The sequence below is a fragment of the Triturus cristatus genome, chromosome 1_1 (assembly GCF_964204655.1).
Source record: "Triturus cristatus chromosome 1_1, aTriCri1.1, whole genome shotgun sequence".
NCBI lineage: Eukaryota > Metazoa > Chordata > Amphibia > Caudata > Salamandridae > Triturus > Triturus cristatus.
In genome coordinates this window covers 1,230,635,344-1,230,657,490 of record NC_140579.1, presented here as the reverse complement: position 1 = coordinate 1,230,657,490, position 22,147 = coordinate 1,230,635,344, and the positions used below count along the sequence as shown (strand labels likewise).

At 45.0% G+C, this 22,147-nt stretch overlaps 1 protein-coding gene and 1 long non-coding RNA gene across 2 annotated transcripts in view; one reads left to right on the top strand and one right to left on the bottom strand.

Moving 5' to 3' along the window:
• Window positions 1-22,147, top strand: part of LOC146871866 (synaptonemal complex protein 1-like) — a 2,219,271-nt gene that overhangs the window by 967,079 nt on the left and 1,230,045 nt on the right. The gene's annotated exons all lie outside the window — the stretch shown is intronic.
• Window positions 7,130-22,147, bottom strand: part of LOC146871868 (uncharacterized) — a 34,469-nt gene continuing 19,451 nt past the window's right edge. The window contains exon 3 of the long non-coding RNA XR_014981203.1: window positions 7,130-7,400. This is a non-coding gene — a long non-coding RNA (uncharacterized LOC146871868). The remainder of the gene's footprint in view (window positions 7,401-22,147) is intronic.

Genomic DNA, 22,147 nt, shown 5'->3' with positions numbered 1-22,147 from the left:
CGTGGCTCCAACTCCTAAAGGGTGTGCATTGGAATTGGTATTTGATGAGGTGCTCTCAACAGATGATAGGGAGGTACTGCTCACTGATCTCATTTCTTCACTAGTCTCTCTGGATCGTTTTCTATCATCTGCCACCAAAGTAGTATCATATTTTTTTGCAAATGTATAGATCCTTCCTTCCCTATAGTCCCTATCATCTCGATTGATTTTGCGTAGTTTTTTCTCTTTTAGGTAATTTTGGTGCCCTTCAATCACTTTCTGCAGGATGTTATAATTTTTGTCAATTAACTCCTTGTTACCACAAGTTTCAATTTCTTTCTCTATACATTCTATTTCTGATAAGAGTTTTGCTCCTTTTTCTATAGCATGTCTAATCAAGATCTGCATCATTATTAACGAGGCACCTTCTAAGTTCGCCTCCCATTCTTTGAGTAGTTCCTCGCTTAGATCTTCGAACGTGGGGAAGATAAGGATACGTAACCCTCTTGGCATTTTCTTATTGTCTATATACTGTTGTAGGGTCACCCCATCCCACCACCTCGATAACTCTTGTTTTTTTAAACGTTCCAATTTAACAAACAAAGCACGTGGTCCCAATGCATTTTTCTCAGTAGGTCCTGTTTGTGGCAGGTTGGTATTTTTACCAAATAAGTCCTTTGCCATCTCTTCTCTTTTGTCATCAAAACGTGGCATTCTTAGTTCTGGATGATGTCGAGTGCTTGCTGACCCAGGGAAACCAATCTTTCAACTGCAGCAACGGCGGGCCCTTCTTGCCGCACCTCACATCAGTTCTCAATTTTTTTTTTATATATAAAGTAGTTGTCGTGCAGTCAACCCCATACGCCAGCCGCTGAGTGGCGCTACTGTGCTCCAGATCAATACAACATGGAAAATGAGAAAAAAGGGGGTGCACAGATGAAATAGTGCAATGAGCCTCAATGTTAAGTTTAGGTATACTCTTTATTTCAAAATAGATTTCAGGTTGATAAAAGGATGGTCAGCCAACGCGTTTCATTCCCTCAAGGGGAACTTCATCAGGGCTGTAACATAACAAACCAACATATATATTACATATAAATCAAAAAGCACAGAACTAACAGCATACATTGACCACATAATATAAAAATTATAAAGACTTTTTATAGACAACATGAAGCAGCAACCATTTAAAATAACATACATTAGACAGATAAAAGATATTATTTCAATATGTACATATTTACAGAAAGGTGTATGTCAAGTGGGAGCTTAATTTAGAGAAAACTGTCCACCTCAAAGAACATTTTTGTGTGAAAATTAAACTGACCATAACCAACTCATTATTGGTATACGTCTAATACTCTGATCTGCTATCATCCAATGTGTGACAAGAACCTATTAAAGAGCCATAAACAATGAATGAAAGACGAAAGTGGAAGTGGTACATTTCAAAGAGTAAGTGATAATAAAAAAGAATAGAAAGAAAAGAGTCTACAGGGGAAAATCGGATATTTGACAGGTGGAACAGAAAAAATACAAAAAAATGTTACAAAAAAATGACAAAACACCATGCATACCTTGAATCAAGTCTGTATGTTCTTTAAAATTGGACCAAGTCTAGAAAGCTTAATGGAGTATAGTATATTTCACTTGTATTACAATAGTCTGCAAAGAGGAAGAGAGAAACAATGTACAAAGTTATGCTAAAAAGCTATGTGTTACCCCCATGTCATGTAGATACCAATGAGAGTTCTAATAGTAATCGTTCTGATTGTATACAGGATTCTGGAAACATAAGTCACAGTTGTATTCTACCATAAACTGGCTCGCTAGTGAGAAAGAATGAACAGAGCTATCTGTATTGAAGTGCCAATTGAGACCTTGGTTCCCTTTGCTGATCAAGAAATACAAACCGATAGCATGGCAACAATTTATACAAATACTCAAACCATAATCACGCCTTATAAAACATAACAACATGAGGGATGAGTATGGAATAACTAGTATCGCCCTCCCATAGTTGTCATAGTAACATAATATACAAATGGCGGGGGGACAATCCGTGTCAGAAACAACTGGGAACGGTGTAATATTCACAACACAGATAAGTAAGAACGGGGTGCCATCCATGTGCCCCCAGTTGAGAATAACTCAAGAGCTGACTCTGTGTGGATAAAACCACATAGATAAAACAACAGACAGTGCCGGACAGCAAGAGCATAGCTGAATGCAACACGGAAAGAACCGACACGAGTGCAATGAACTAGAAATGCGAAGTGAAACGAGAAACGAATATAAACAGCCACGTAAACCCACGGGAATTAGTTAAAAGGTATAGGTCACCCCCATAGACTTAGATCGTGCGTGAGCATCATGTGTCGACTTACCGGTAGTCGTACGGTTAGAGTTCCTAGTATGGCGGCATGTTCCTCGATAAGAAACAGGGGACCCGCCATCGAGTATAAATATACGAAACTCCACCCCCTCATGAGATGATAGCCAATGGATGTGCGTGTAAACCCGCAGTGGTGGTCATAAAGATGTATTGAAAAATGGGCCGCCATTTCTGAGTGGACAAGGTAGTCCAACAAATACGAGTAGTTATATATATATATGCGAGAAGACAGCCGCGAAAAGTATCGATAAGGAATAAAAAACAGAAAGTCCAAAATAATGCAAGCATATGAGCTATAGTTGTAATGTGTACGAGAAATAGCGACTCCACCTCAGATATTCCAATCCTAAGAGGGAAATTGTAGGTGTCATATGTCACATATAAAGCACACGCCAACCCCTATTCATATTGGCACAAAATATGTACAAAAGTCGCCGTTGTAAAACGGAGAGGGTAACACGAAATGAGCGCGAATGAGCGTCTGCAGCCTAAGAGCACACGCAAAGACAGCAAATTAACCCGGGTGTGTCCCGTCCACAAAGGAAAAGCGGAGGTGTCGTACATGACATTCAGGAATAAAGGCAAGTTCCCTTACCAACTGTAAAGTAGTACGCGGAGAGACAAAACAAAACAAAGTCATCAATAGAGATGGGTCGCCATCACTAATCAGGCAGTTCAGAATATGTATCATAAAACTATGTTTCATATTAGAAAATAGAAATTTCAAAGTAAAAATTATTTAAATCAGTTTGACCTACGATCATGTGGTCACATGGAACCTTATCGTGTTTATTGAGTCAAATAGCTATGAGCCAAGATTGATCATTCCAAAAAATGCGAAGCGTCCTGAGTCGAACAGAAAAAGAAGCCGTACAGGCTAGCCATAAGGGGGATTTGGGGAAACACCATGTTACATCAAACAGATGTGAAATGGATGGGAAGTCCCACCCAGCGGGCACTTTCATTTCAAAAGAGATCAAATGGGGTCCCAATGTGGGCAAGAGAGTAAGAGTCTAAAGAAGAGATCATAAAAAAAACAACATCCCACCTAGCTGGATAAGAACAAAGGGTGGAGAGGGCAAGGGAGTATCAGTCGGAAAATGTGTAGTGGAGTGTATATAACCCCAACAAGAGTCCAGTTCTAATGTCAAGTGTGGTCAGAAAAACAGTAAAAGTGGATGAAAAAAGAGAAAAGAAGAAGGGGGGTATTGGAAGGGAACAAAGGCAAAGAGAGAGAAATGATTATAACCACACATTACAAATGCATCAGTATCTGGTAATGTCAGAACATAAAATACATATTTGATGTGTCCCACTTGTAATAGAAAGGCTACAAACCACATATATGACAATTGAGAATTGAATTAGCATACATTAATCATTTTCAAGAAAGTAATGCATTTCATGGTCACTGTTAAATCCATCAATCGTACTTCGTAATCTGCAGATCCATTTTGCCTCACATTGTCTAAGCTGGAGCTCACGATCTCCTCCCCTCTCTGTGTTCTCCACATGTTCAATAGCGTGAAACCAGAAATTGGCAAGGCCCTCGTGTGTTTCAATGAAATGGTCAGTCAAAGGATACCTGGAATCACGTTTTAGTATGGCCCTCCTGTGTTCCTGAATCCTGATTTTTAAGCTGCGTTTAGTGCTCCCTACGTAGATGGTCCCACACGGGCATCCAATAACATATACAACAAAAGCAGTGTTGCAGTTGATAAAGTTAAAGATGTTATAATCTCTGGAGCCATTGTATGAAAAGTTCTTAGTTTTATTGATCCCTAGTTCACAAACATTGCACTTAGTACAAGTGAAAAAGCCTTTTGGTTTAGATAGTAACCATGTTATTTTTTTATTGTTACAGTTTTTGATGTAACTGGGGCATAGATCATTTCTTAGGGTTTTGCCACGCCTATATGTGACTGATGGATTGGTGTGAATCGCTTTCTGTAGGCCCGGTATTTCACACAGGAGATTCCAGTGTTTCTTCAAAAGTTTGAAAATGGCACTGCTGTGTGAGGTATACTGGGTCACGAACCTAATGTTGTTGTCATTGTTCTTGCTTTTGTCTGGACTACATTTTTTTACACTTAGGGTGGTCTCTCTGCTTAATGAGCGTGCCCTAGTTTCTGCCCTGTCCACAATCTCCTTTTTGTATCCTCTGGCTAGGAATCTTTTCTTAACTTGTTGTATATTCTTATCAAAATTGAATTCTTCACTGCAGTTACGTCTAACACGAACCATCTCCCCATATGGAATGTTCTTGATGGTGGAGCTCGCATGTGCACTTTCTGGATGCAGGACTGCATTACACGCAGTTTCTTTACGATGTAAAGTACTCTGGATATGACCGTCCTGTATATAGAATTGGAGGTCCAAGAAATTGATTCTCTCATTGCTAAATTCCATTGTGAGTTTTACATTAAATGGATTGGAGTTGAGGTATTCGAAGTAATCTTGAAGTTGTAACACAGTGCCCGACCATAGGCAAATAATATCATCGATGTACCTCCCCCAGAACACGATGTAATCAGTCCAGGGGGAGGCACATCTGCCCCATGCATGCCCCCTCTCGTACCATCCCATAAAAAGACAGGCATAAGAGGGGGCAAACTTGGATCCCATGGCCGTACCTCTCCTCTGATGGTACCAGACATTGTCATATAGGAAGTAATTCCTATTGAGAACCAGTTTCAACATGTCAATGGTCATTTGGTTTTGATCGAACTGATCAGCATTGTCTCTATCCAGGTAGAATTCAGCAGCCTTCAGGCCAAATTCGTGTTGGATACACGTGTATAGACTAGTGACATCGAAAGTGACAAAGAGAAGGTCGTCGGACCATTCAAAATCATGGAATTTATTTAGAATGTCCTTGCTATCCTGAATATAGGAAGGGAGATCAAGGACATGTTTATTGATTTTAAGGTCAATAAATTCAGAGATTTTCTCAGTAGCTGACCCAATACCTGAGATGATGGGTCTGCCGGGGGGGAATTTTCCTTTTTTGTGCACTTTGGGAAGGATATAAATACAGGGAAATCTGGGATTCTCTGTTTTTAGATACCTGAATTCCTGTTCACTAATCAAACCCATGTCCCTCCATTCCCTTAGTTTCAAATTGATTTCAATGATCAAGTCATGTGTAGGATTATAATCCAATCTACCATAGCAATCATTGTCACTAAGCTGCCGTTCAATTTCACCTTTATAATCTTGTAAGTCCATGACAACGACGTTTCCGCCCTTGTCAGACTCCTTAATGACGATGTTGTTATTATTTTTTTGCTTTTTTAGTGCTTGTCTTTCTCCGAATGTAAGGTTGTGTTGTTGATTATTCAACTCCTACTCTGTTTTTCCAGTTGGTATAGGCCCTCACTCACCCGTTCCGTGAAGATATCAATGTTACTGTGGTATATCGTTGGGGTGAATTTTGACCTGGGGCGTAATCCACTCTCTCGCATAACATTTTCACTAATATCAAAATCATCCAGAATGGTATGCATCCCCACCTCTTCCCCATCACTAAGTGAGAGCAAACATTGAATATTTTTAACTTCAGCTATTGACATGTCAGTTTGTTTTATATCACAGAATTTATTCGGAGGCATTTTATCTTTGAAAAAATCTTTTAATTTCAACATTCTACTGAACTTGAAAAGATCCACATGTACATTTGTGAAATCACCATTTTGTGTGGGGCAAAACCCCAACCCCCTAGACAACAAATTCGTCTCATCAATATCCAATATTTTGCTCGATAGATTTACCACTCTTAGGTTGGAGTCATCCTCATCACCCTCCATCATTGTCAACCCAGTTTCCACTACTTCTGTTTGTCTTTTCCCCTCTCTGATCTCCTTAAAGGATCCTCTGATGTGCCTTCCTTGTCCCCGTCCACCCCCCCTCCTTGTCTTTTTAGCTGCTGTGTCCTTTTTGCTTGGTTGCCACTTATTTTTAGTCGGGCCATTTCTTTTTGAAAGGTCGTGGCTCCAACTCCTAAAGGGTGTGCATTGGAATTGGTATTTGATGAGGTGCTCTCAACAGATGATAGGGAGGTACTGCTCACTGATCTCATTTCTTCACTAGTCTCTCTGGATCGTTTTCTATCATCTGCCACCAAAGTAGTATCATATTTTTTTGCAAATGTATAGATCCTTCCTTCCCTATAGTCCCTATCATCTCGATTGATTTTGCGTAGTTTTTTCTCTTTTAGGTAATTTTGGTGCCCTTCAATCACTTTCTGCAGGATGTTATAATTTTTGTCAATTAACTCCTTGTTACCACAAGTTTCAATTTCTTTCTCTATACATTCTATTTCTGATAAGAGTTTTGCTCCTTTTTCTATAGCATGTCTAATCAAGATCTGCATCATTATTAACGAGGCACCTTCTAAGTTCGCCTCCCATTCTTTGAGTAGTTCCTCGCTTAGATCTTCGAACGTGGGGAAGATAAGGATACGTAACCCTCTTGGCACTTTCTTATTGTCTATATACTGTTGTAGGGTCACCCCATCCCACCACCTCGATAACTCTTGTTTTTTTAAACGTTCCAATTTAACAAACAAAGCACGTGGTCCCAATGCATTTTTCTCAGTAGGTCCTGTTTGTGGCAGGTTGGTATTTTTACCAAATAAGTCCTGTGCCATCTCTTCTCTTTTGTCATCAAAACGTGGCATTCTTAGTTCTGGATGATGTCGAGTGCTTGCTGACCCAGGGAAACCAATCTTTCAACTGCAGCAACGGCGGGCCCTTCTTGCCGCACCTCACATCAGTTCTCAATTTTTTTTTTATATATAAAGTAGTTGTCGTGTAGTCAACCACATACGCCAGCCGCTGAGTGGCGCTACTGTGCTCCAGATCAGTACAACATGGAAAATGAGAAAAAAGTGGGGTGCACAGATGAAATAGTCCAATGAGCCTCAATGTTAAGTTTAGGTATACTCTTTATTTCAAAATAGATTTCAGGTTGATAAAAGGATGGTCAGCCAACGCGTTTCATTCCCTCAAGGGGAACTTCATCAGGGCTGTCACATAACAAACCAACATATATATTACATATAAATCAAAAAGCACAGGACTAACAGCATACATTGACCACATAATATAAAAATTATAAAGACTTTTTATAGACAACATGAAGCAGCAACCATTTAAAATAACATACATTAGACAGATAAAAGATATTATTTCAATATGTACATATTTACAGAAAGGTGTATGTCAAGTGGGAGCTTAATTTAGAGAAAACTGTCCACCTCAAAGAACATTTTTGTGTGAAAATTAAACTGACCATAACCAACTCATTATTGGTATACGTCTAATACTCTGATCTGCTATCATCCAATGTGTGACAAGAACCTATTAAAGAGCCATAAACAATGAATGAAAGACGAAAGTGGAAGTGGTACATTTCAAAGAGTAAGTGATAATAAAAAAGAATAGAAAGAAAAGAGTCTACAGGGGAAAATCGGATATTTGACAGGTGGAACAGAAAAAATACAAAAAAATGTTACAAAAAAATGACAAAACACCATGCATACCTTGAATCAAGTCTGTATGTTCTTTAAAATTGGACCAAGTCTAGAAAGCTTAATGGAGTATAGTATATTTCACTTGTATTACAATAGTCTGGAAAGAGGAAGAGAGAAACAATGTACAAAGTTATGTTAAAAAGCTATGTGTTACCCCCATGTCATGTATATACCAATGAGAGTTGTAATAGTAATCGTTCTGATTGTATACAGGATTCTGGAAACATAAGTCACAGTTGTAATCTACCATAAATTGGCTCGCTAGTGAGAAAGAATGAACAGAGCCATCTGTATTGAAGTGCCAATTGAGAGCTTGGTTCCCTTTGCTGATCAAGAAATACAAACCGATAGCATGGCAACAATTTATACAAATACTCAAACCATAATCACGCCTTATAAAACATAACAACAAGAGGGATGAGTATGGAATAACTAGTATCGCCCTCCCATAGTTGTCATAGCAACATAATATACAAATGGCGGGGGGACAATCCGTGTCGGAAACAACTGGGAACGGTGTAATATTCACAACACAGATCAGTAAGAACGGGGTGCCATCCATGTGCCCCCAGTTGAGAATAACTCAAGAGCTGACTCTGTGTGGATAAAACCACATAGATAAAACAACAGACAGTGCCGGACAGCAAAAGCATAGCTGAATGCAACACGGAAAGAACCGACACGAGTGCAATGAACTAGCAATGCGAAGTGAAACGAGAAACGAATATAAACAGCCACGTAAACCCACGGGAATTAGTTAAAAGGTATAGGTCACCCCCATAGACTTAGATCGTGCGTGAGCATCATGTGTCGACTTACCGGTAGTCGTACGGTTAGCGTTCCTAGTATGGCGGCATGTTCCTCGATAAGAAACAGGGGACTCGCCATCGAGTATAAATATACGAAACTCCACCCCCTCATGAGATGATAACCAATGGATGTGCGTGTAAACCCACAGTGGCGGTCATAAAGATGTATTGAAAAATGGGCCGCCATTTCTGAGTGGACAAGGTAGTCCAACAAATACGAGTAGTTATATATATATATGCGAGATGACGGCCGCGAAAAGTATCGATAAGGAATAAAAAACAGAAAGTCCAAAATAATGCAAGCATATGAGCTATAGTTGTAATGTGTACGAGAAATAGCGACTCCACCTCAGATATTCCAATCCTAAGAGGGAAATTGTAGGTGTTATATGTCACATATAAAGCACACGCCAACCCCTATTCATATTGGCAAAAAATATGTACAAAAGTCGCCGTTGTAAAACGGAGAGGGTAACACGAAATGAGCGCGAATGAGCGTCTGCAGCCTAAGAGCACACGCAAAGACAGCAAATTAACCCGGGTGTGTCCCGTCCACAAAGGAAAAGCGGAGGTGTCGTACATGACATTCAGGAATAAAGGCAAGTTCCCTTACCAACTGTAAAGTAGTACGCGGAGAGACAAAACAAAACAAAGTCATCAATAGAGATGGGTCGCCATCACTAATCAGGCAGTTCAGAATATGTCAAAAAAATCAATTGTAGAGTGGATCACTGGTCCTGGGAAACCAGGGTATTGCATGGACAGTACATTGTACCGTATAAGAAACCCTCATTCACGTTTAGTTGGGATCGAGATTAGCGGTATATCTTGATTCTCCGCTGAATGTGGTCTTCAACGTGATCGCATAATCATTGGGTCAATCCAATGCTTCCTCCACCCGGAGGCTTTAACCACTGGTTATCACAGTAGTGATCGTGAATCAAAAAAGAGTGAGGTGATCGTGATAAAGAAAAAATGTGTATTAAAATTCTCGTAAAGCCAGTAGATAATTTATTGGTACTGGGTTCGAGACCAAGATAAAAATGTATTCTCGTTGTGCACGTATCTGACTGATTATGGTCAAGTGCACTGGTTAAAAACTGTGTCCAAAAAAGGTCGACATGTTTCAGCCCTCGTCAGCCCAAACGGGTCTAGCGGGCTTTCTTCAGGACCTGGTGCAAAACAAAGGCCCGTACTATGGGCTCCCTTGTGGATGTGCGGGAAAGTTTTCCTTTTGAATGCACATTCAATCTTAAACCAATGGATTGAAAATGTTTGTGGGAGGAAGGAAAGAAAGAAAGAAAAGGGAAAACATAAAATCATTGCGAATTCATTCTGTATGCAATCATAAAATGGCAAAGCTTTGTTTGTAGGAGACCCCCTGTGGGGAACCCCCGGTATGGCAAAGTTCGTCCCTCCTTTACTTGTAAGAAGCAGATCTTGTACACAATCCATTTTGTCATATTCCCAAAGCAATGATAACCAAATCTCCGACCAACACCTCATTGTCACAAACGATGTGTATGCTCTGTGCACCCCTATGCGTAAAGTGAGGCTGAGGGGTTCGAGAGAACAGCACCTACGAACGTTTTATGAGGGTGGCTGGGATCTTTGTCATCACTTGGGATCAAATCAATAATCAAACTTGAGTATGGCCTCATTCAATCGTAAACGGTCTATGGATTTGGTTCAGACAGATTATGCTAGGCGGTATATTCATGTTAAATCTAAACGGAAGCAGCTCTCCAGTGGAAACGAGAAAGTAGACTTATTGACCAGTGCAGTGCAATTATTCTGTTATTATCAAATGGCTACTAGTCGCGAAAAAGCATAGAAATACACAGGCCAAGGTGAAAAGATGCCGTGATTACCTTGTCTCCTTTGTTTCAGGCCACAACGGGTACTCTAGGGGAGTCGCTTCACGCTCTAGTGGTGTTTAAAGAAAGAGTAATGCTTGAAAAGAAAGTTATTTGGGCAATACGTTACGTTTTTGTTCTGTGTTCTCGATTTTTGCTCTCGGCGCTCTCGATCTCCTGCCATTACCTCTTTGGCGTCGGTCTGGGACCTGTGCTGACTCTGCCTCCTAGGACCCGGTGAAGACATTGAATCCGGGTCTGCTGGTTCTTAAATAGGCGGAGTGGTCATAGATATAGAGAAAAGACTTGGAGTAGAATTTCGACTGGGAGAAGAAATTCGTTCGTTTACTGATATATAAAGTCGAACTCTATTTTTAAGTCGCCAATTTATGAACATATTGTGTAATTTGTAAGTTTTCTGACATACAGCTTATGTCAAGAATATTCAGTACCTGCTAAGCTTAAAGGAGCCGTAAAACTTCTATACAGCTATCGTATGTTATCATGTGACATTCTTTTGACAGTGGTGAGTGGAGGGGAATTAATCAGTTAGATACGTTTCTTTCTTTTCCAGGCAAATCGTGACTCGGTGGGTCATATGTGCAATTGACTCTTAATTTGGTCAGTCCCAATTCATAGGTATCACGTCTCTGTGCGACAAAGCATTGCGGTCTCTCTACTGTTGTCCCAGGACGAGGTTTGCAGCATTGGTCATTGTGCTGAACTGCAAAGGATCTTATGAGAGGGGAATTCCATTTAGCCATCTCTATTCTATGACAAGCTGAAACGTCGGGCCGTCTAGGTCAGTGCCCATATTGATCATGTTCCTTTCTTGACCAACACCTCATTGTCACAAACGATGTGTATGCTCTGTGCACCCCTATGCGTAAAGTCCGCTAGACCCGTTTGGGCTGACGAGGGCTGAAACATGTCGACCTTTTTTGGACACAGTTTTTAACCAGTGCACTTGACCATAATCAGTCAGATACGTGCACAACGAGAATACATTTTTATCTTGGTCTCGAACCCAGTACCAATAAATTATCTACTGGCTTTACGAGAATTTTAATACACATTTTTTCTTTATCACGATCACCTCACTCTTTTTTGATTCACGATCACTACTGTGATAACCAGTGGTTAAAGCCTCCGGGTGGAGGAAGCATTGGATTGACCCAATGATTATGCGATCACGTTGAAGACCACATTCAGCGGAGAATCAAGATATACCGCTAATCTCGATCCCAACTAAACGTGAATGAGGGTTTCTTATACGGTACAATGTACTGTCCATGCAATACCCTGGTTTCCCAGGACCAGTGATCCACTCTACAATTGATTTTTTTGACATATTCTGAACTGCCTGATTAGTGATGGCGACCCATCTCTATTGATGACTTTGTTTTGTTTTGTCTCTCCGCGTACTACTTTACAGTTGGTAAGGGAACTTGCCTTTATTCCTGAATGTCATGTACGACACCTCCGCTTTTCCTTTGTGGACGGGACACACCCGGGTTAATTTGCTGTCTTTGCGTGTGCTCTTAGGCTGCAGACGCTCATTCGCGCTCATTTCGTGTTACCCTCTCCGTTTTACAACGGCGACTTTTGTACATATTTTTTGCCAATATGAATAGGGGTTGGCGTGTGCTTTATATGTGACATATAACACCTACAATTTCCCTCTTAGGATTGGAATATCTGAGGTGGAGTCGCTATTTCTCGTACACATTACAACTATAGCTCATATGCTTGCATTATTTTGGACTTTCTGTTTTTTATTCCTTATCGATACTTTTCGCGGCCGTCATCTCGCATATATATATATAACTACTCGTATTTGTTGGACTACCTTGTCCACTCAGAAATGGCGGCCCATTTTTCAATACATCTTTATGACCGCCACTGTGGGTTTACACGCACATCCATTGGTTATCATCTCATGAGGGGGTGGAGTTTCGTATATTTATACTCGATGGCGAGTCCCCTGTTTCTTATCGAGGAACATGCCGCCATACTAGGAACGCTAACCGTACGACTACCGGTAAGTCGACACATGATGCTCACGCACGATCTAAGTCTATGGGGGTGACCTATACCTTTTAACTAATTCCCGTGGGTTTACGTGGCTGTTTATATTCGTTTCTCGTTTCACTTCGCATTGCTAGTTCATTGCACTCGTGTCGGTTCTTTCCGTGTTGCATTCAGCTATGCTTTTGCTGTCCGGCACTGTCTGTTGTTTTATCTATGTGGTTTTATCCACACAGAGTCAGCTCTTGAGTTATTCTCAACTGGGGGCACATGGATGGCACCCCGTTCTTACTGATCTGTGTTGTGAATATTACACCGTTCCCAGTTGTTTCCGACACGGATTGTCCCCCCGCCATTTGTATATTATGTTGCTATGACAACTATGGGAGGGCGATACTAGTTATTCCATACTCATCCCTCTTGTTGTTATGTTTTATAAGGCGTGATTATGGTTTGAGTATTTGTATAAATTGTTGCCATGCTATCGGTTTGTATTTCTTGATCAGCAAAGGGAACCAAGCTCTCAATTGGCACTTCAATACAGATGGCTCTGTTCATTCTTTCTCACTAGCTAGCCAATTTATGGTAGATTACAACTGTGACTTATGTTTCCAGAATCCTGTATACAATCAGAACGATTACTATTACAACTCTCATTGGTATATACATGACATGGGGGTAACACATAGCTTTTTAACATAACTTTGTACATTGTTTCTCTCTTCCTCTTTCCAGACTATTGTAATACAAGTGAAATATACTATACTCCATTAAGCTTTCTAGACTTGGTCCAATTTTAAAGAACATACAGACTTGATTCAAGGTATGCATGGTGTTTTGTCATTTTTTTGTAACATTTTTTTGTATTTTTTCTGTTCCACCTGTCAAATATCCGATTTTCCCCTGTAGACTCTTTTCTTTCTATTCTTTTTTATTATCACTTACTCTTTGAAATGTACCACTTCCACTTTCGTCTTTCATTCATTGTTTATGGCTCTTTAATAGGTTCTTGTCACACATTGGATGATAGCAGATCAGAGTATTAGACGTATACCAATAATGAGTTGGTTATGGTCAGTTTAATTTTCACACAAAAATGTTCTTTGAGGTGGACAGTTTTCTCTAAATTAAGCTCCCACTTGACATACACCTTTCTGTAAATATGTACATATTGAAATAATATCTTTTATCTGTCTAATGTATGTTATTTTAAATGGTTGCTGCTTCATGTTGTCTATAAAAAGTCTTTATAATTTTTATATTATGTGGTCAATGTATGCTGTTAGTCCTGTGCTTTTTGATTTATATGTAATATATATGTTGGTTTGTTATGTGACAGCCCTGATGAAGTTCCCCTTGAGGGAATGAAACGCGTTGGCTGACCATCCTTTTATCAACCTGAAATCTATTTTGAAATAAAGAGTATACCTAAACTTAACATTGAGGCTCATTGGACTATTTCATCTGTGCACCCCACTTTTTTCTCATTTTCCATGTTGTACTGATCTGGAGCACAGTAGCGCCACTCAGCGGCTGGCGTATGTGGTTGACTACACGACAACTACTTTATATATAAAAAAAAAATTGAGAACTGATGTGAGGTGCGGCAAGAAGGGCCCGCCGTTGCTGCAGTTGAAAGATTGGTTTCCCTGGGTCAGCAAGCACTCGACATCATCCAGAACTAAGAATGCCACGTTTTGATGACAAAAGAGAAGAGATGGCACAGGACTTATTTGGTAAAAATACCAACCTGCCACAAACAGGACCTACTGAGAAAAATGCATTGGGACCACGTGCTTTGTTTGTTAAATTGGAACGTTTAAAAAAACAAGAGTTATCGAGGTGGTGGGATGGGGTGACCCTACAACAGTATATAGACAATAAGAAAGTGCCAAGAGGGTTACGTATCCTTATCTTCCCCACGTTCGAAGATCTAAGCGAGGAACTACTCAAAGAATGGGAGGCGAACTTAGAAGGTGCCTCGTTAATAATGATGCAGATCTTGATTAGACATGCTATAGAAAAAGGAGCAAAACTCTTATCAGAAATAGAATGTATAGAGAAAGAAATTGAAACTTGTGGTAACAAGGAGTTAATTGACAAAAATTATAACATCCTGCAGAAAGTGATTGAAGGGCACCAAAATTACCTAAAAGAGAAAAAACTACGCAAAATCAATCGAGATGATAGGGACTATAGGGAAGGAAGGATCTATACATTTGCAAAAAAATATGATACTACTTTGGTGGCAGATGATAGAAAAAGTGCATCTTTGACTCAAATCCAATTGGACTAATCATTCAAGACCTAGCACAAAAAGGCACAGTACTCAAATATATGCCTTCCTTGAGGAAGGCAGACCATGTAATGCTGTGATCTCAGATATGGAAAGAAATACAAACAGGCCTCCTGACAAAATCAAATAGTTGGGTGCTGGCCTTTGAGTCGGCACTGAAGGACCTAAAGACAACACAGATGTGGGGACAGGCCCCTTCTCACAACTCCGTTAAAACAGCTCTGAATAAACAAATAGGATTTCATGGAGCAGGGATAAACAAAGCTTCAGCAAAAAAAGTCATGCATGGATGTCTTTTATCACTTACAAACATCCCATACGAGGATACACTTAACGGGTTTTACTTAAACGCCTCTGTAAAACTAAGGGGCATATTATCAAGGACGGCGTTAAAATTATCGCTGGTTTAGCGGCAGAAAACTGCCGCTAAAGCGGCGATAATGGGTTTGATAATATGCCCTGGAGAATTCCAATAGAAGCCCATGTTCACACCAGAACATGTACTTTTATTGTAATTCTCAAGGGCATATTATCAAGCCCATTATCACCGCTTTAGCGGCAGTTTTCTGCCGCTAAACCAGCGATAATTTTTAACGCCGTCCTTGATGATATGCCCCTAAGTTGCTCCATTTACGACTTGGGCTGTTCTTAACTACTGACTCTCTTCCAAAACTGCATCCACGGCCTTTCATAACTACGTGCAGACTTTGTCATCAACAAGAAGAATTCCTGATTCATATCTTATCGATATGCTCCTTACCTGCCAACTTGACCAAAACTCTCGCCATGTGAGGAGGGGGCGGGGCCAGGCACCAAGAAGCACCTTCAAGGCACTTTTGCCCCCATCCTGCCCCCAAGCCCCCTCCTCCAAAAAACAAAGAAAAGTTTGCTGAGGCTGGTGCCAATGTCCCGGGGTATTTTCACACCCCTTAATGGACATCCCCAGTTCAAAGCCCCGGAAAACGAGCTTGAAATCAACTATTACAGTGGTTTTCAACTCATTTTTCCTGACACTGTGTGATAGCGGCTCCTCACCGGGTGACCGTGTGATGGGAGCCGACATAGTGTGTCACACGGTGGAACTGTGTGAGTTGGCAAGTCTGATGCCCTGTATCTGAAAGAAACACGTTAGTTAGATTCCTCACCTTAGAATATCCCCAGGCGTCAGGCTGGATCCGGAAAGATTTTTGTAGCAATACCCCTTGCGTGTCGCTAGGCGTCGTCTGCGGCTGCGCGTCCGTCGTTGGCGTCGTGCGCCGGAATGACGTCGGAGTACTTAGACGCCGCCCTCGTGCGCTGACGTCAGTTCTTCTTTTTTCCGCGCCAGTAAGCGCCAATCCGGGAAGAGCTTACCCCTAGTCACTTTTTGACTAACTTTTTGACCTCTTTTGGTTACTCGACTCGACATCTGGTGCCGGTAGGATGCCTGGATTCAAGCATTGTGACGTCTGTCACAGACTGATGTCGGTAACGGATCACCATCGCCGGTGCCTGTACTGCCTGGGGGCCGACCATGACGCGGAGTCGTGCTCGACTGTCAGGCCTTGACGTCGAAGGCTAGGCGGGAGCGGTCCCGTAAGCTACTCGAGCTTCGACACTCGGCTCCGCGTCGCTCTCGGTCCCGGTCCAGGAAGAGGTCCAAGGACCGTTCGCAGAGCAGCAGTTATCGAGATCACTCGTCGGGATCTTCGGGTAAGTCCCGTCACTCCAAACATTCCAAGAAGTCCAAGCGGCGTCCTCGCTCTTCGGACTCCCCTCGCCGGTTGCTCGACCCAGCCGATGGTCCGGGTGGTTCCACCCCCGCGGCTCCTTTGGAGCCGCAGGAGCCACGCTCGTCCCCATACCCTCCGGTCCCTGGGACTAACGCGACTCCGGCGGAGGTCAGTGCCTTCCTCTCGGCCATGAGGAATCTGGCTCCGCCGTTGACGCCTGCCGGCGCGCCTTCGGGCCCCGCAGGGTTGACTGGGTGACCTCGCGTGCCGGCGGCTCCGGCCCCGGCACCGTCGAGGGCTCCGGCCCTGACGCCGCAGGTCCCCGAGGGATCCAGGCCTGGATCTCTGCCGGCGCCGGTCGACCTCACGACGCCTCCTCTGCCAGCGCCGACACCGGTTCCGCCCCCGACGCCGTGCCCGCACGGCGTCGCGCCTCAGTTTAGCCCTATTCCGGACCCGGCGCCGATACGGCGCTGTCCGACGCAGTTACCGGCGCCGATGGGTGACCGCTTCATCCACCGTCCGGCTCCGATCATTCCTCCAGTCTACCAGGAATCGGATGATGAGGGTGACTGGGAGGGGTCTCAGGACCCTCTGGCCGAGCAGGCCCAATTGTCTCAGGACTGGGCAGAGGAATTGGGGGACGCCAGCGGTTTGGATACCTCTCCAGACGCTGGATTCATCTCTCCTCCGACTGTGGCCTCGGAGGAAGGTGCAGCCTTTTCTGTGGTGCTGCGCAAGGCGGCAAAGCCCTGGGGCTCGAGTTGCCTGCTGTGGCTGTGAGGACTAACGTCCTCACCGAGGTCCTTCAACCGACAGCAAGCTCCACTGAGCCTCTGCTGCAGTTTAATGAGGCCCTCATTGACGTTCTCCAGGGCACTTGGTCCAAGCCCTCCACAGTCCCTCCTGTGGACAGGAACGTTGCCCGGCGCCACCGCCCTGCTCCGGGCGACCCCACATTCCTCTCCCACCACCCCACCCCCGAGAGCCTGGTTATCCAGGCCTCAACCTCCCAATCCTCCTTCCCGTCCGCTCCTCCGGGTAGGGAATCCAAGAGGTTGGAGCAGTTTGGCAAGAAACTGTTCTCGTCCCTGAGTTTGGGACTGCGGTCTTTAAATACCGCTTGCCTTTTGGACCGTTACACCCACTCACTGTGGGATGCGGTGGAGGACGTGCTGCCCTTGTGCCCGGAGGAGGCCCGGGAGCGACTCACCCAAGCACTTGCTAACGCGCGAGATGCAGCGCGGCACGCCATTAGATGTGGACTAGACACCACGGACTCGCTGGGTCGGGCAATTTCCACCACGGTGGCGCTTCGGCGTCACGCCTGGCTGAGGTCCACGTCGTTTTCAGGGGATGTCCAAAGCTCCCTCATGGACATGCCCTTCGATGGCACTCGCCTTTTTGGCGAGAAGGCGGACAGTGCGCTGGCCCGGTTCAAGGACTCCCGGGCCACGGCCAAGTCCTTGGGTCTTTCGGCCCCGCGGCTGAAAACTTCCGCCTTTTGCCCCTTTCGTTGCCAAGGAAGGGGCGCCTCCTCACGTCCGCCCAGCCACCGGCTGCAGAACCAACCTGCATGCGGTCGTGGACGTGGTTTCCGCCGAGGCGGTTCTGGAGGACAACATGCCGGTCAGTCCACATCCACCCCGGCAGCATCCGCCTCAAAGCCCTCCTAGTCCGAGCTTTCAGGCCCATTCAATGCCAGTGGGGGGCAGAGTTCGCCATCACCTGCTCCACTGGCGCTCCATCACTTCGGACAGGTGGGTGTTGCAAATCGTCCGAAGGGGCTACTCCCTCCCCTTCGAGACGACTCCTCCAGCCATGCCACCACAGAACCACCGTATGTCTGGGGATCATTTGCATCTTCTCCGGGAGGAGGTTGCGGCCCTCTTGGCCAAAGAGGCCGTCAAGCGCGTTCCTGGTCCAGAAGTAGGTTGTGGCTGCTATTCCCACTACTTTCTGGTTCCCAAGAAGGGCAAAGGGGGCCTACGCCCGATCTTGAATCTCAGAAGCGTGAACGCCTTCCTCCGGAAGGAACGGTTCAAGATGCTCACTTTGGCTCAGGTTCTTGCTGCCCTAGACCCTGGAGACTGGATGGTAGCGTTGGACTTGCAGGACGCTTATTTCCACATCCCCGTCCTGCCGGCCCACCGGCGTTACCTGCGGTTCATGGTGGGTCAGGAGCACTGTCAGTTCACCGTGCTCCCCTTCGGCCTCACCAGTGCCCCTCGGGTGTTCACGAAAGTGATGGCGGTGGTCGCAGCTCATCTGCGCAGATCAGGGGTCCCAGTCTTCCCCTATCTCGACGACTGGCTGTTGAAGGCGGGTTCGCCCCAGCAAGTCGTCTCCCACCTCCAGACTACGGCAGACCTCCTGCATTCGCTGGGGTTCTCCATCAATGTGCCGAAGTCGCACCTGAGTCCCTCCCAAAAGCTCCTTTTCATAGGGGCGGTTCTCGATTCGGCGCAGTTCCAGGTCTATCCACCGGAACAGCGGGTCCTGGACATTCGAGCCCTGATTCCCGTCTTCCGGCCTCTGTCCTGGATTTCGGTCAGGTTGGTGCTGCGGCTTCTGGGGCTGATGGCCTCCTGCATCCTGTTAGTACCTCACGCCAGATGGCGGATGCGGGCTATGCAGTGGGACCTGAAGTTTCAGTGGGCCCAGCATCGCGGCTACCTGTCCAACCACGTCTTGATCTCGGAGGGCACTGCGAAACAGCTGCAGTGGTGGCTCACGAATCGCGATTGGGTCAGCGGCAGATCCCTCTCCCTTCCCCAACTGGAGCATGTGGTAGTGACGGATGCATCCCTCCTGGGATGGGTGGGCCATATGGGAGAGGCGGAGATCAGAGGACTCTGGTCTCCGGCGGAGACTCGGCTCCATATCAATCTTTTGGAGCTGAGGGTGATCCGACTTGCACTGAAAGCCTTCCTTCCCTCTGTCCGGGGAAGTGTTGTGCAGGTGTTCACAGACAACACCACCGCCATGTGGTACTGCAACAAACAGAGCGGGGTGGGGTCGTGGACCCTTTGTCAGGAGGCCCTGCGCCTCTGGACATGGCTGGAACACCAGGGCATCACCCTAGTGGTTCACCATCTGGCGGGCTCACTGAACGCCAGAGCGGACTAACTCAGCCGCCGGTGCATGATGGATCACGAATGGCGTCTGAACTTGGACGTGGCGCAAGGTCTCTTTCTGCAGTGGGGAGAGCCTTGGTTAGATCTATTCGCCACCGAAGAGAACGCGCAATGTCAGTAATTCTGCGCGTTGGAGTTTCCAAGGCGGCACTCGCTCGGCGACGCTTTTCGTCGCGAGTGGAGTTGCGGTCTGTTGTACGCCTTTACCACTTCTGCCCAGAGTGCTGAAGAAGATCAGGTGCGACCGGGCCCAAGTCATCTTGGTGGCTCCGGATTGGGCACAAAGGTACTGGTATCCCGAGCTACTCAGTATGTCCATCGATCCCCCGATACGACTGCCTCTTCAGGAGGATCTTCTGTCGCAGCAGCAGGGGACGGTCCTCCAGCCTCCACCTCCATGCGTAGAGATTGAGCTGCGGCAGTTGATGCCATTTGACTTGCCTCCGGAAGTCTGTGATGTCATTCTGGCAGCCAGGCGTCCCTCCACAAAGACGGTATACGCCTGCCGGTGGAACAAATTTGTGGCATGGTGCACAGCAAAGGCTGTGGATCCCCTCTCTGCCCCTCTTTCTGAGGTTCTCCTCTTTCTTCTTTCTTTGGCCCAGCAGGGCTCTGCTCTGGGCACCTTGAAAGGTTATCTTGCTGCTATCTCTGCCTTCCTTCGGCTTCCTGATCAGCCTTCTCTTTTTAAGTCCCCTGTTGTTTCACGCTTTCTCAAGGGTATTACTCATATGTACCCTCCTGTTCCTTTCGTAATGCCTCAGTGGGACTTGAACCTTGTTCTCACTTTTCTGATGTGCACTCCCTTTGAGCACCTTCATAACTGTTCCATCCGTCTTTTGACTTTGAAAACTGCTTTCTTGGTAGCAATCACCTACGCTAGGCGGGTGGGTGAGCTCCAGGCTTTGTCATCCAAGCCTCCCTTCCTTTCAGTTCATCCGGACAAAGTTGTCCTCCGGACACGTCCTTCTTTCCTGCCTAAAGTCGTGACTCCCTTTCACATCGGGCAATCTGTCACGCTGCCCACCTTCTTTCCGCCTCCGCATCCTTCAAAAGATGAAGAGAGGCTCCACCGTCTGGACCCAAAACGTGCGCTATCCTTTTATTTGGACCGCACAAGACAGTTCCGGGTGGACGACCAACTTTTTGTTGGGTACGTTGGGGCTAAGAAGCGTAAAACTGTACACAAGCGGACCATCTCTCGGTGGGTCGTGTTGTGTATTAAGACCTGCTATTCTTTGGCGAAAAAAGTTCCTCCTGTTGGGCTACGGGCCCATTCTACTCGGGCCACGGCGGCCACGACTGCACTGGGACGGGGAGTCCCCTTGCAAGACATCTGTCAGGCGGCGACGTGGGCTTTGCTGCACACATTTGCGAGACATTACTGCCTGGACAGCCAAGTCCGGAGGGATGGCCACTTTGGCCGTTCTGTTCTCCAGGACTTTCTGGTGTGATCTTGGTTCACAGACCCACCACCGGGGTTGGTATTGCTGGGGTATCTATTCTAAGGTGAGGAATCTAACTAACGTGTTTCTTTCAGATGAACAAGTTACTTACCTTTGGTAACGATGTATCTGTAAGAAACATTAGTTAGTTAGATTCCTCACCGAACCGACATCTAGGGTTAAGGTTCTGCCTTTCAGGGCCCTAGATTTTTTGGCACCAGTGTCGGTCTCTTGCATGGCTCAGCGTCCCTGGCGCGGAAAGCTATGTACAAGAACTGACATCAGCGCGCGAGGGCGGCGTCTAAGTACTCCGACGACGTCATTCCGGCGCACGACGCCAACGACGGACGCGGAGCCGCAGACGACGCCTAGCGACGCGCAAAGGGTATTGCTACAAAAGTCTTTCCGGATCCAGCCTGACGTCTGGGGATATTCTAAGGTGAGGAATCTAACTAACTAATGTTTCTTACAGATACATCGTTACCGAAGGTAAGTAACTTGTTCTTTACTTACTGAACACCAGACTTTGCTGCGGACCATCTTCCACCAACACGGCATCAGATCTTGCCACCATGCACTACTCTTTTGCATAAAAAGCAAATTTCCCCAAGTGTATCTTTCATAAATTTTATGCTGAAAGCAAATAGGTTGCTGATAGCTGAGGGTTCAACGGTCGCTTAGATATTAGTCAAATGAAAAAATGAGCCAGTAGAACCAGATCACTACAAGTTATAGATTTGCACTTTATAGCGCTGTTTGAACTTACACTACTGTGTTATACCTAATGAAGCCTTTTGGATTTCATCTACTTAAAAGATATTGGTAAACGCTTTCTACAACTACAAACTCCGTTTCAGAAAAAAGGAAGTGATAACATAAGGCACTGGAGGTGCATGCCTAAAATGGTCATCAAGCAGCAGAAGGACTTTCCATTATTTTAGATTTCTTGTTGGCCTT